Consider the following 13,387-nt stretch of genomic DNA (forward strand, 5'->3'; position numbering starts at 1 on the left):
TAGGTTTTCAGTAGTTATCTACTTTACACATAACAGCGGATATACGTCAACCCCAGTCTCCCAGTTCATCCCACCCCCCTTTCCCCTCTTTGGTGTCCATATACTTGTTCTCTATATCTGTGTCTCTAATTTTAGAGGTGTATTTAAAATAAATAACTAATAGGACCTACTGTATAGCACAGGGAACTCTGCTCAATATTCTGTAAAAACCTAAATGGGAAAAGAATTTGAAAAAGAATAGAAAAAATAATAAAAATGAGTTCATATTGAGTTAGTGAATGAGAGGAAACTAAACCATATTCAGGGCTTCACCAGTGGCTCAGCGGTCAAGAATTCGCCTGTAAGGCAAAAGCCTCAGGTTCGGTCCCTGGGTCGGGAAGATCCCCTGGGAGAGGAAATGGCAGCCCACTCCAGTGTTCTTGCCTGGAAGATCCCATGGACAGAGGAGCCTGGCGGGCCACAGTCCGTGGGGTCGCCAAGAGTCGGACACGACTGTCGTGGCTGTGCGCACATGCGTGCAGGCCTCATCATTCTGAAACCTCCTTTTTCACTTAGCAGTCTATCAGGGATATCTTTCCACTTTAATGCATGAATCTTTCTCACCTTTCTAAGGCAATAATTTATTTTGATAGTGTTAAGGTGTAAGTACCTTCTGTTGCTTGTGGTAGCCATTGTATATGGGTTCCCAAAGTACAGTCTGACCCGACTGCTTTCAACCCTTTCAAAGAACATGTAAAAACTTTTAAATATTATAATTCTACAGAAATGCTTTCTGCTATTTTTTACTGTTTTCACCGAAGAATACAGATTCTTTCTAATGGAAGTTTTGAGAAACCAGGGTGCACTACTGGCTTTGCACACTGCCGAGACTGTGTCATTGCTCTGGGGCCTCTCAGCACAAACAGCTCATAATTCGGTTTCATGAACATACTCACACATGCAGATAGACCTAGCTACACTCAACACATACACATTTTTTTTATCCAAGTATAGTTGGTTTACAGTCTCGTGTTAGCTACTATGTTTAGAGTGGATAACCAATGGGAACCTCTTGGATGGCACATGGAACTCTGCTCAATGTCACATGGCAGCCTGTATGGGAAGGGAGTTTGGGGGAGAATGGACACATGTATATGTATGGCTTAATCCCTTCACTGTTCACCTGAAACTATCAGATTTACCCCAATACAAAATGTTTTGGTGTTGAGAAAAATAAAAAGATGCAATATTGCGTTAGCTTCAGCTGTACAAAAAAATAATTCAGTTATATTTAGAATGGAAAAGTCAGGATTTAAACATAGATACATATAATATTAATGAGTAAATGTAGAAAGAATGGTGTAGGTAGAACGTGCTTGGAAACCACCATAGGAAAAACATACAGTTGTTTTCTAGCTTTTAAAAATTCTCTGGTGTTTTCTTGTAACTGGATTCAACAGATCACTCTACTTCGGCCCCTAAGCTAGTTTTGGTGGAGTTCATTTCAGTCCTGAGTCATGCCATCCAAAGGCTGAGCCAGTTTCTGCACTTTCCCATCTCTAGAGAACATGCCGTGTTGGTCCAGCTAAGGACAGGTGCTGGTTCTGCAGCATCCCCATGTGGCCGTGACAGATGGGTCTGTCTTGGTTCCACACACCATTTTACTGGAACCAGAAGCACTGAAGTTCCTCTTCCTTCTTGCACTAGCACTCCTTCAGAGCACACAGCAGAAGTGGTGTGAGAGAGAGAGGGTGTGCGTGTTGGGAAGCACAGTGGAGAGGCTGACTGAGCCCACGAGTAAGATGGTGAGGGGGTGTGTGAGAGAGAGGGAGTGTGCGTTTCTCTCTGAAGAAGAGAAAATAGGAGACAGAGGAGAAACGGTTCTGAGAAGCTTGTGTGGGTGTGTGCATAATCGTGTCCGACTGTTTGCGACCCCACAGACTGTAGCCCACCAGGCTCCTCTGCCTATGGGATTCTCCAGGCAAGAATACTGGAGCGGGTTGCCATTTTCTCCTTCAGGGGATCTTCCCGACCCAGGGATTAAACCTGCATCTCTGGCATCTTCTGCATCGACGGGTATATTCTTTACCAGTAGCACCACCTGGGAAACCCTTTAAGAAGCTTAATTCCTTTATTTCATAATCTCGTGTGACCCGGGAAGAGCAGCTGCAAGTGTGTGGATCCCAGCCTTTTCCATCGTTTCCAGCCTCCTCCTGCCTCACCAGCAACACTAGCCCTGATTCTCCATCCTGGAGCTCTGGCACCATCTGCTGGGCCAGATGCCCTACACCGCAAGGGAAGACACCTTCCGCTTCTCCCAGTCCCTGGGCTAGCCACGTGGAGCTGCCTACATCTAAGTTCACGCAGAGTAAGATTAAAATTCTGCTCCTCATTTGCCCTAGACTCATTCCAGGTGCTCCGTAGTGACATATTTCTGTACAACACAACATTTTCATCACCTCACAAAGTTCTCCTCCACCCAATACCAGATACAGTTAATTGTCTGTAACAGAAAAGAGGGTGCCCAACTATGCATCCATCCTACTCTCTCTCTTTCTCACACACACATGCACACACATACACATGTGAACACAAGAGACCCGGAACTCTTCTGCATCAGCAGCAGGATGGGAATCCCCTTGTTTGGAATCATCTTTCCCGCTACAGCCCCTGAAGACAAAGATGCTCAGGGCAGAGCCACACAGACATGTGCACACCCCTCCTCTCCACATCAGTCTGCTCCAGAGCTGCCAGCTTCGTACTGTGAATACCCAGGTCCCCAGAAGATGTTTGCTATTCAAACAGTGAGATTAAGAGAGAGAATGGAGTAGGTACAGCTCGGATGTAGGAGTCAGAGCAGGGACCCAACCACATACCATACGGTGCTTTTTTAACATTCTGTCTTACACACGCTCTCAAATAATTGTCATTTTTCTCTATAATGTTTGGAGTTAATGATGGTTGATTCAACTTACCTTTTCTGCTGGAGTAAGAAGATTTGAAGCTGCCGATTGGAACATTCTAGAAGGCAGCACATAAGTGATTCAGCCACAGTCGTATCATGAGCTTCTCCTCTCATTCCCCTTTGAGTGTATGGTGGTAACTGCTGCAGGGTTCCCCCCCCCCCCCCGATAAATGCCTCAGAGTTGTATCTCTTAACACTAACACCAAACTGTCCCTAGCCAAGATATAATTATCACTTAAATTCTCCAGTGGAGGGACGTCCCTGGTGGTCCTGTGGATAAGACTCTGAGATTGCAATGCAGAGGGTGTGGGTTCGATCCCTGGTCACGGGACTAAGATCCCACATGCCACATGGCACAGCCAAAAAGTAAAAATTCTCCAGTGGAAAAAACTGCTGGATCTGCTCAAGGTAGATGATGCTTAAAAGTAGGCAAGGAGCTTGAGGTATGGGTGGGTGAGTGGGTGATTACCCTGTTGTCTACAGTTTGTATGCTTGAAAACATCCATTAAGGGAGGGGATATGTGTATCCTTGTGGCTGACTCATTTTGCTGTTCAATAGAAACTAACACAACATTGTAAGGCAACTATACTCCAGTAAAAATAAAGTTTAAAATAAATAATTGTATTTAAAGGAGAAATTTTTAACAGTACTCTTGGAAATTCTAATCATATTCAAACAAGAAAAAAAAAATAACATGGCCGAAACAAAGAATTAGCCCTAGCATGAGAACAAAAGCATGGAAACATACTCAATATGAAACGAAAGACAGCTGGAAGAACAGTTTCTCAGTGAAAAGCCTGAGGAGTGTGGGATTGTCCCAGGGGCTGGAGGCGCCATGAACTCTCAGATAGGGTGGGTTGTGGGCACTGGAATTCTCACAAAGTACAACGAACTAGTTCTTGGGAGCAAACTTTTACACAGAGACTCAGATAGTAAATATTTTTAGGTTCATAGGCCATATGGTCTCTGTCACAACTGCTTAATGCTACGTTTGTAGGTGGCAGCCACCTTAGACAATACGTAGACAGAGGTGGCTGCTTTCCAATGGGTGCATGCTTAGTCCCTTCTTCAGTCGTGTCCGACTCTTGGTGACCCTATAGACTCTAGCCCACCAAGCTCCTCTGTGCATGGGATTCTCCAGGCAAGAATACTAGAGTAGGCTACCATGCCCTCCTCCAGAGGATCTTCCCAACCCAGGGATGGAACCTCTGCCTCTCATGTCTCCTGCATTGGCAGGTGGGTTCCTTACCACTAGTGCCACCTGTGAAGCCCCTCAGCATTCCAATAAAACACAACAAAACTTCCCAATAAAATTCACCGTTTACCTGTGCCATCATGTTGACATTATGGATACAAAGGATTTTGAGGTTGAAAAGATGGCCTAAAATGGGGGATTTTACAGATGAAAAAGACCTAGGGATATAATTAGAAAGAAGCATGGAATTTAAGGTCCTTGAAAACAGACTCCTGATCCATTGGTGACACGGTATTTTGGAGACATGATAAAGCACTGAGGAACCAGCCCAAATGGAAATAATGAAATCCCTGATGCACCTTCAATGGTCCCTTTAACACCTGATTTAACTTTGAACTAAAATTTTCCACGGGAAATACAGAAAACTTTGTTCTGACAGCTATTTGGATATCATTTGTTGTTGTTATTCAGTTGCTCGGTCGTGTCTGACTCTTTGCAACCTCATGGGCTATAGCAGCCCAGGCTCCTGTGTCCTCCACTGTCTGCTGGAGTTACCTCAAACTCATGTCTGTTGAGTTGGTGATGCCATCCAACCATCTCATCCCATGTCATCCCCTTCTCCTCCTGCCCTCAATCTTTCCTAGCATCAGGGTCTTTTCAAATGAGTCAGCTCTTCCCCTCAGGTGGCCAAAGTATCGGAGTTTCAGCTTCAGCATCAGTCCTTCCCATGGATATTCAGGGTGAATTTCCTTCAGCATTAACAATATTTGTTTCCTATTAGATTAAAAATAGCACCTTCAAGATACAATTATCTCTTGTGTGTGTGTTAAATCTCTGTATGACTGGAGGATAAAGAAACCTGAAGTGAAGTGAAGTCGCTCAGTCATGTCCGACTCTTTGTGACACCATGGACTGTAGCCTACCAGGCTTCTCAGTCTATGGGATTTTCCAGGCAAGAGTACTGGAGTGGGGTGCCATTTCCAGAATTAAATCACAACCTGATTGGATTAGCAAAGAATGGGCGTGAGATGGGAGAAGCAATCTCTTATAAAAGCCCCTGGAGGTGGCTCTCACTGCAGAACTGAGCTGTGAGAGGGGGCAAGCAGCTGGACCTGGCTGAGTAGAGGTAAGTCTGTCTTAGGAGCGTTCATTCTTACATTTCTGTTCTACAGAAGGCAGGGATTTGGAAATGTATTAGAACTGGAGTGTTACCTGAGGCACGGTGTGTGCACTTGGAGAAACAAGGAGCTCCAGGAGAATAGGCAGAACTCAAATGTTCAGTATCCAGGCTGGAGAAGTAATAAAGTCTTCATTGTTCAGTCATTCGGTTGTGTCCAACTCTTTGCAGCCCCATGCCAGCCCTCCCTGTCCTTCACTGTCTCGCGGAGTTTCCTCAAACTCATGTCCATTGAGTCGGTGATGCCATCCAACCATCTCATCCTCTGTCATCCTCTTCTCCCGCCTTCAATCTTTCCAGCATCACGGTCTTTCCCCATGAGCTGGCTCTTGGCATCAGGTGGCCAAAGTACTGGAGCTTCAGCATCAGTCCTTCCAATGAATATTCAGGGTTGATTTCCTTTAGGGTTGACTGGTTTGATCTTCATTATCCTGAGTCTAATCAGAGCTTGGTAGACTCTGTGAGATGAAGTTTCAACCACAGACTGGTTCCACCTCTCAAGTTCCTCTGTGAGTTTTTGCCACATGCAGTTTGGACAGGTGGAGAGTCCAGGGTGACCCACATGTGTGAGTCTAAGTTCATTTTCCAGTACGCACATTAACAAAGGAGGAGCAGATAAATCTAGCCAGTGTTAAAAGGCAAAGTGTAATCATTGCAACATCATTTTTTAATCTTTTTGGGTTTTTTATGTTAAAAGACAAATTGCTCTTTATTGCATTGACATTAGCATCCCTATTAGTCTTATTTTTTTATTGAAGAATAGCTGATTTTCAATATGTTACTTTGAGGTGCAGCACAGTGATTCAGTATTTTTGCAAAGTATTCTCTATTATAAGTTATCACAGGGTAATGGGTGTACATCCCTGGTGCTATCCAGTATGGTCCTTGTTTATCCATTTTACGTATAGTAATTTCTGTCTGTTACTCTGTAGCACTGCCCTCCACCCAGCCTCCCCTCTGGTCACCACACATTTGTTCTCCATATCCGTGAGCGTGTTGCTGCTTTTCACATGTGCTCATTTGTATTGTTTTTCACTGTCCACATAACAGTGACATCATGCAGTGTGTCTCTCTCTGATTGACTTCACTGTGCGTAATATCCTCCACGCAGCTAAAAGAAAATTCAAATTGCAGAGATTTATATTCTCTATCAGGCTTCCTTGGTGGCTCAGAAGCAAAGGACCCACCTGCCAACGCAGGAGACTCGGGTTGGATCACCCTGTTAGGAAGATCCCCTGGAAAAGGAAATGGCAACCCACTCCAATATTGTTAACCTGGAGAATCCCATGGACAGAGAAGCCTGGTGGGCTGCAATTCATGGGGTCGCAAAAGAATCAGACATGACTGAAGTCATATTCTCTATAAGACAAAAATTCTGGAGAAAAAAGTGCCCCAGGGACTAGTATCCATTCAGCTCATGGAAATTGCCGTCTCATGCACGTTTCCCCAGAGAGGACCCATGGCTGAACACTTCTTTAAAGCGAGTAAATGTGCGGTCTGCCTGACGTACCTGGACAACTCCAGGTACTTGAAATGTGGCTTTGGCTGGTGCTTCCGCTGCCTGGATTCGCTGCAGAGGGCGCCCGGCGCGGAGGGCTTGCTGTGCCGCAACTGTTTGGTGGTCTCCCAGAAGACTGACCTCAGGAGCGCGCTGCAGCTCAGAGCACTAGTGTGCAAGGTCAAGGCCTCGAGCCCCAGCTGAGAGCCGTCCCCCAGATGAGCCCAAGGATCCGCAAGTTCTGAGGTGAGGCGTCTGTGTACCACACTCCGACCAACAATCACCCCGGGCAAAGCACCTTTTCAACAGCGCTCAGCTAGCTAAGGCCTCGCTGAGGGCCTCACTAAATTCTGCCACCTGAAATGTTTATTCTTTCCAACCAGCAAGTGTTCTCCTCCATTAGGTGTAGATAAGAGCTATCTGTAGATTTTTATTTTTTAAGCAATGATAACATTTAGGCTATGCCTTAGTCCTGTGTGGCCTTCCCAGGTGGCACTAGTCATAAAGAATCCGCCTGCCAATGAAGGAGATGCCCAGGAGGCAGCTTCCATCCCAGGGTGGGGAAGATCCCCTGGAGGGATGGAATGGCGACCCCCTCCAGCATTCTTGCCTGGAGAATCCCGTGGACAGAGGATCCTCGTGGGCTACAGTCCACAGGATCATCAAGAGTCCAACATGATTGAGCAACGGAGCACCTCCCACAGGATGTGGCAAAGCCCCAGGTGACTCTATGCACAGCATGAGTGGACAGGGCATACCGAGGGCACAAACACCCGGCCAAAGGGAAAGGAGCGTGTGCTGTGTGACCAGAGGTCTCATTCCTGTCTCCTGCACTCCCGCCCTGGCTGGGACCTAAGGTGCCTGATTCCGGCTCAGGACTGCTAGAGAAGGGGAATGACCACGGCTCAGCTGCGTCTCCTGGGTTAGCTCCGAATGCCAGGGCTGACCTCCCCAGCTATGCAGAGAGTGCCCAGGCTCCTTTCACCCGCTCTGCCCACTCCCTCCTCCTGTGAGGGGTCCTATCATCCGTGGGCTGTGATGACTGTGCTCTGGTGCCCCTTCAAACCCGCGTGTCATCAGGAAAGCAGCCAGCTGCTCAGCTCCTTGAGTGTGCTTCCACCTGCTCCGTGCACACCCGTCTTTATGATGGGGACCTGGAAAACCTTCGCATGTTCTCTCCAACAATCAGAAAGTCTCAGCATCTCCCAAAGAGCCATGTGAGGAGAGAGCCAAGCGGAGTTGTAGGCCTTTGCGGCAGAGGGTTTATTTCTGAGTCTTCTGTGGCCCCATCCTGTGGCCCCATCAAAAGCAGAGACATTACTTTGCCAACAAAGGTCCATCTAGTCAAGGCTATGGTTTTTCCAGTGGTCATGAATAGATGTGAGAGTTGGACTATAAAGAAAGCTGAGCACAAAAGAATTGATGCTTTTGAACTGTGGTGTTGGAGAAGACTCCTAAGAGTCCCTTGGACTGCAAGGAGATCTAACCAGTCCATCCTAAAGGAGATCAGTCCTGGGTGTTCATTGGAAGGACTGATGCTGAAGCTGAAACTGCAGTCCTTCGACCACCTGATACGCAGAGCTGACCCATTTGAAAAGACCCTGATGCTGGGAAAGATTGAGGGCAGGAGGAGAAGGGGACGGCAGAGGATGAGGTGGTTGAATGGCATCACTGACTCAATGGACATGGGTTTGGGTGGACTCTGGGAGTTGGTGATACAGGGAGGCCTGGTGTGCTGCAGTCCATGGGGTCATAACGAGTCGGACACGACTGAGCAACTGAACTGAACTGTGGTCCCATCCACACGGTCACATCAGGACAGGCGGGTCGAGGCCCCCTCCTCATCACTTGGTTAGGCGGAGATGTTGCCAGTGCAGCTAGTCCTTCCATCCCCACCCTCTGAGCCTGGCCACATAGAGTTCTGGGTCTGAGTCACTACAGTATCCAAGCCCATCCTTTCCCGTGTCCACGGGAATCCCTTCCTCTGTCTTGACTTCCAGAGTTAACCCCCTCATCCAGAGACCTCTGACACGTCTTCTTAGATTTTCTACAACTCAGAGAATGGGAAGGACTGGAATGCAATTGCTTGTTGTTCATTTACAGAGAAGAAAGATGCAAAAAGAAGAAAAAGATACTTTACTATTCCAACATTATTCTGGGACACGTCAAATCACCACCATTCAGGTGTATATTCAGTGTCTGTATTTTGACAAAGTCTGTCTCAATTGGACAATTTTGAGGGAAATCAATACCCAGGGACTTTTTTTTTTTTTTTTTGGACGCATATCATGTTCTAAACAGAAGAAAAGTCTTGAATCAAATAATCCAGCTAATGCAAAGAGAACATGGGCGTGAATGAGAAAGACCGGTTCCATTTTAATCATTGTTTATACATGAAATTGTATCTCTTTAATCATTCAGTTTATTCGTGGAACTATCTCATCAGGCTCAGGGGAGCGTCGGCAGGAACCCTCTGTCTGCTTGGGTAACAAGTACCGAGTTACGAAGTGAAGTGAGTGAGCCAGGTGACCTCCCAGAGGGCAGGAAGTGCAGTGCCCAGCGTCCCTGCTTGCTGACCTTTCTCCCCGCCGTGGATGTGCCAATGGACGTTGACACGGCCACCAAGCACCTCATCATTTCTGAGGACCTGAGAACTGTCCGCGCGGGTTTACAAGCAGCAGAAGGAGCCGAGACCTGAGAGGTTCACCGCACCACTTGCGTCCTGCGCTCCCCGCGATTCACCTCCGGCGAGGTGGAGGCGGGTCCGGCCGAGGGGACCTGGGCGTCGGCCGCGAGACAGTGCGCAGGCTAGGGGAGACGCGGCCGACTGCTGGCGCGGCTTCTGGGCCGTGAGTTTGAGAGATGGAGCCGTGTTCTCCGCCTGCACCGAGCCTTCCTGCACCGCGCTCAGGGTGAGCCCCGGCTGCACCGAGCGGGGGTCTTCCTGAATGTCGGGATCGGTTCCTTCTACCACGTTGGCGAGGGGTCCCATATCTTTACATTCACTCAAGTTCCTGCCGTGGAGCCGCTGTGTCCGTTTTTATCTGCATCGCATCCGAGCCGGGACGACCAGAGCTTCCTGAGGATCTACCGTGTGAGTCTGGGCACTGGCGGTCCTCGCCGAATCCGGGGCAAAGCGAGTGACACCGACCGCCGAGGCGCGGGAGAGAACTCTCGTGTGCGCGTGGCTGTGTCGGGACGTCCCCGTTTGCTGCCCGCGTGGCGCAAAAGCGCAGGTGAGAATTACGGAACAGTTCATGAATCACTAACACAAATTGCATGAGAGAAGCTTACATTTCCAGAAGTAATATTGTGGTTTCCGGACTTATTTGCTTCAATTATTGTTGTTTTTTTTTTTTTCAGATCAATTTCCAAATGTTTTCTTTTAATTTTCTGCAAGCGTAACCGAGTGTGTGATGGAGGTTCTTTATATTATGGAACAAGTCGTGTTTCCAGATTAAAAATGTGTGCCTGCAGTCAGTTTCATTCAACAGCTGAAAACCACACATTCGTTTCAAGAGCACATTGAACTATGCCGCATTGCGTTTCTACTGCACGTTGCTGAGCCTTCTGATCCCAGCAGGACCCACCTGGCCATGAGAGGAGGCCTGGCAGGACCTGAGAGGTTGATAAAGTCAATGAGGGAAAGTCACCATTGTGTATATAATGTGAAGCTGTGATGATAAAATGAAGAAGACCCTGCCAGGGTCAGCTTACTTCTCTCAGGACAGAGTTCTCTGTCCAGTGCCCCTAAATGGACACACGCTGCCCGGCACTGAGCTGACCTCAAGAATATTTGCTGAATTAACAAATGCCTCCATACTGCAGACCTTGTCTCTCAAATCTGTCTTTTGGAGAAATCGGAGACATGAAGAAGAAATTCCGTAATGTGGACCCACCTCAAGTCCACTAGTTTTGCCTGTGGCCTCCACGTGCCCCCACTGCCACTCAGCTCCCCTGCAAGGGGATTTTTTTGAATATGGTTCCTACTTCCTCCTTATTTACATCCCATGTCCTTAATCCCATCAAATGTTGACTTATTTCTAGAATAAGTGAGATTTTATTAAGGATGGGGGCTTCCCTGATAGCTCAGCTGGTGAAGAAACTGCCTGCAACACAGGAGACAGAGGCTCAGTCCCGGGATCAGGAAGATCCCCTGGAGGAGGGCATGGCAACCCGCTCCAGTGTTCTTGCCTGGAGAATCCAAGGGACAGAGGAGCCTGGCAGGCTACAGTCCATGGGGTCGCGAGTTGGACACAAGTGAGCGACTGAGCACAAGCTATAATCAATTTTTAAAAGTTCTTGAAAAGGTAGTTTACTGTCTCTCTTTCTTAACAGATGCTTGACGTCCAGTATGTGTTTACAATCAGAGCATCTCTCAGACGAGCCCGTTTCAGGTGCTTAGTAGCCACATGGGACTGGAGCTACCTTAATAGACAGCTAAATCAAGACCCTTCACCAGTTCAGTGAGAAGTCTAATGATGAACCATGTCCTTCATGTAACCAGTATCTCATATCTCAGGACCAGGATCATGAGTGTTTCTGTTTGCACCTTCATTAACTAGTACTAGGGACAGCACACAGTAGGTTCATTGTGTTTAAATGTGTGGGCAGATTCTGAGGATGAATAATCAGTCCACACATTAAATCATATGCATAATTAAATCCTGCATATTTTCAGCAGACATGTACCACAGTTAAACACTTAAAAGAGGCAGTGGCTGTCTTATCTGCCTGTCTTCTCTCCTCAAACCCATGTACCTGAACTGTGGACAAGTCCACTGGCCACAGTGCATCAACTCCCTGCAGAAGGAGCCCAATGGGGACGATTGATTGTGCCCCTTCTGCTCTCTGGGCTCTCAGAAGGATGAACTCAGGGCTGTTTCCCAGCTGAGGGACCTGATACCCAAGATCCAACTATCAGCTGATGATTGCCGTGATCAATTTAAAGTATTCTAAGGCTGTTGTTCAGCCACTAAGTCAAGTTCGACTCTGACCCCATGGACTACAGCATACAGTCTAATGTTACCTCTCTGTTTTTCCTCATCAGTGATATTTCTTAGTCTCTGTCTGAGTCCAGAAATCTTCTTTCCAGCAGTCATGGCCCAGAACACGGGGACAGGCTGGATGTCCAGTAAGAGGCTCAAGGAGGGGGCTCCATGGGTGACTTAGAACCAATGACAAGGTCCTTGCAGAGTCATGTGGATGTGAGGGAGACCTGAGGCTACTGAGGAGGGAAACTCTGGCTTCAAAGGGGGCGTTTTCCAGATTAAACAGACCTGAAGCCATAAATAGAAAGGGCTATGGAACTTCAACTCAGGAGAAAGCCCAGCCTCCAGATCCCATGCTGATGATCAGTGAGAAAACAGTTTGGAAGAGTGAGGCCATGAAGGAAAATGCCCACCGGGAGGCAGTGAAGGGAGCCCGCGTGCTCTGTGAGTGTCCCTCCCCCGGCTATGACTGTCACTGTGAACTTGGGCTCTCCCACAGGGAACACAGAAAACGCTCCTGCCCTCTGCTCAGCTGCTCGCGTGGACCTTCTCAGTAATTGCCAGGAGTTGTCCCTAGTCCCCAGGCGTGGGTGAGGGTGACGCGCCCTGGGGGTAAATCTGGCCCTCACTGGAGACGCCCCAGACTCTCCATGCAGACAGTGTCACCTCCGCTCCAGACGACATGATAATGGCTCCTCTGTGGGGAGAGCGGGCCCAGGGGCCCTGTCCCTATAACTGGGGCCCATCCCAACTGCCACTCCCCTGCACAGAATGTGGCGCCGAGTGCAGGCAGGTGAGTGCTACCCTGTGTTCAGTCTTGGCAGGAAATGGGAGAACAGGCTCTCCAGAATGAGGAGCTCAGAGCTGGCAGGTGGAAGGGGGGAATATGCTGGGGTGTGTGTCTGAGTGGGACCAGAGCCGTGAGTTCACTGTACATCTCCCTCTGAGATTACTTGCACAGTAGCATCTGATTCACCAGGAAGCCCATCAAAGTCAGTCTTGAATTTCTGGGACAGTGTGTGATCTCCAGCATTTCTTCCTAATTTAGAACTCCCTTCTCCTGCTCTCGGTGCCCAGCTGTTCCCGCACATGTCTGCTTTATCCACTAGAGCCCTCAGCGCAGTGATCGTCGCTGATTTTCGATCCTGGTCTGACCATTCCAACTTTCCTGCCATGTCTGTATCTGATGCTCACTCTGTCTCTTCAAACTGTTTGGGTTTGGGGGGTCTGTTGTTTGTTTCTGCCTTTCAGTGCACCTAGGAGCTTGCTCCTGATATCTGGATGCATTATGGTGGGTAAATAGAGCACCTGTTAATAAACCTTTAGTGATGTGGTGAGCTGTGGGGATGACCTCGGAGAGATGGCAGTGAGGGGTTCTGAAAAGCGATCTTCGTTCCCTGCCCAGGAATTGAACCTGGGGCACCTGAATGAAACCAGATGTCCTACCTGCCAGAACACCAGGAGCCTGGGGCTAGAAGCAAAGTGACCTTAGTTCTTTCCCCCATTAGAAAGCAAGAATGTCTCAAGAAGGCAAAAACTGTTTAAAAAAAAAAACAGGTATAAAGTTCATTATTAGAGACA

General features: G+C 47.9%; 1 long non-coding RNA gene across 1 annotated transcript; it reads left to right on the forward strand.

Annotated features, from left to right (window-relative positions):
• The first annotated feature begins 9,398 nt into the window (after positions 1–9,398).
• On the forward strand, positions 9,399–11,128 carry LOC138419498 (uncharacterized). The gene is made up of 2 exons (XR_011248989.1): positions 9,399–10,051; positions 10,179–11,128. It is a non-coding gene; the product is annotated as an uncharacterized lncRNA (long non-coding RNA).
• The last annotated feature ends 2,259 nt before the right edge of the window (positions 11,129–13,387 follow it).

The sequence above is a fragment of the Ovis canadensis genome, chromosome 14, assembly GCF_042477335.2.
Source record: "Ovis canadensis isolate MfBH-ARS-UI-01 breed Bighorn chromosome 14, ARS-UI_OviCan_v2, whole genome shotgun sequence".
In the NCBI taxonomy this organism is placed as follows: Eukaryota; Metazoa; Chordata; class Mammalia; order Artiodactyla; family Bovidae; genus Ovis; species Ovis canadensis.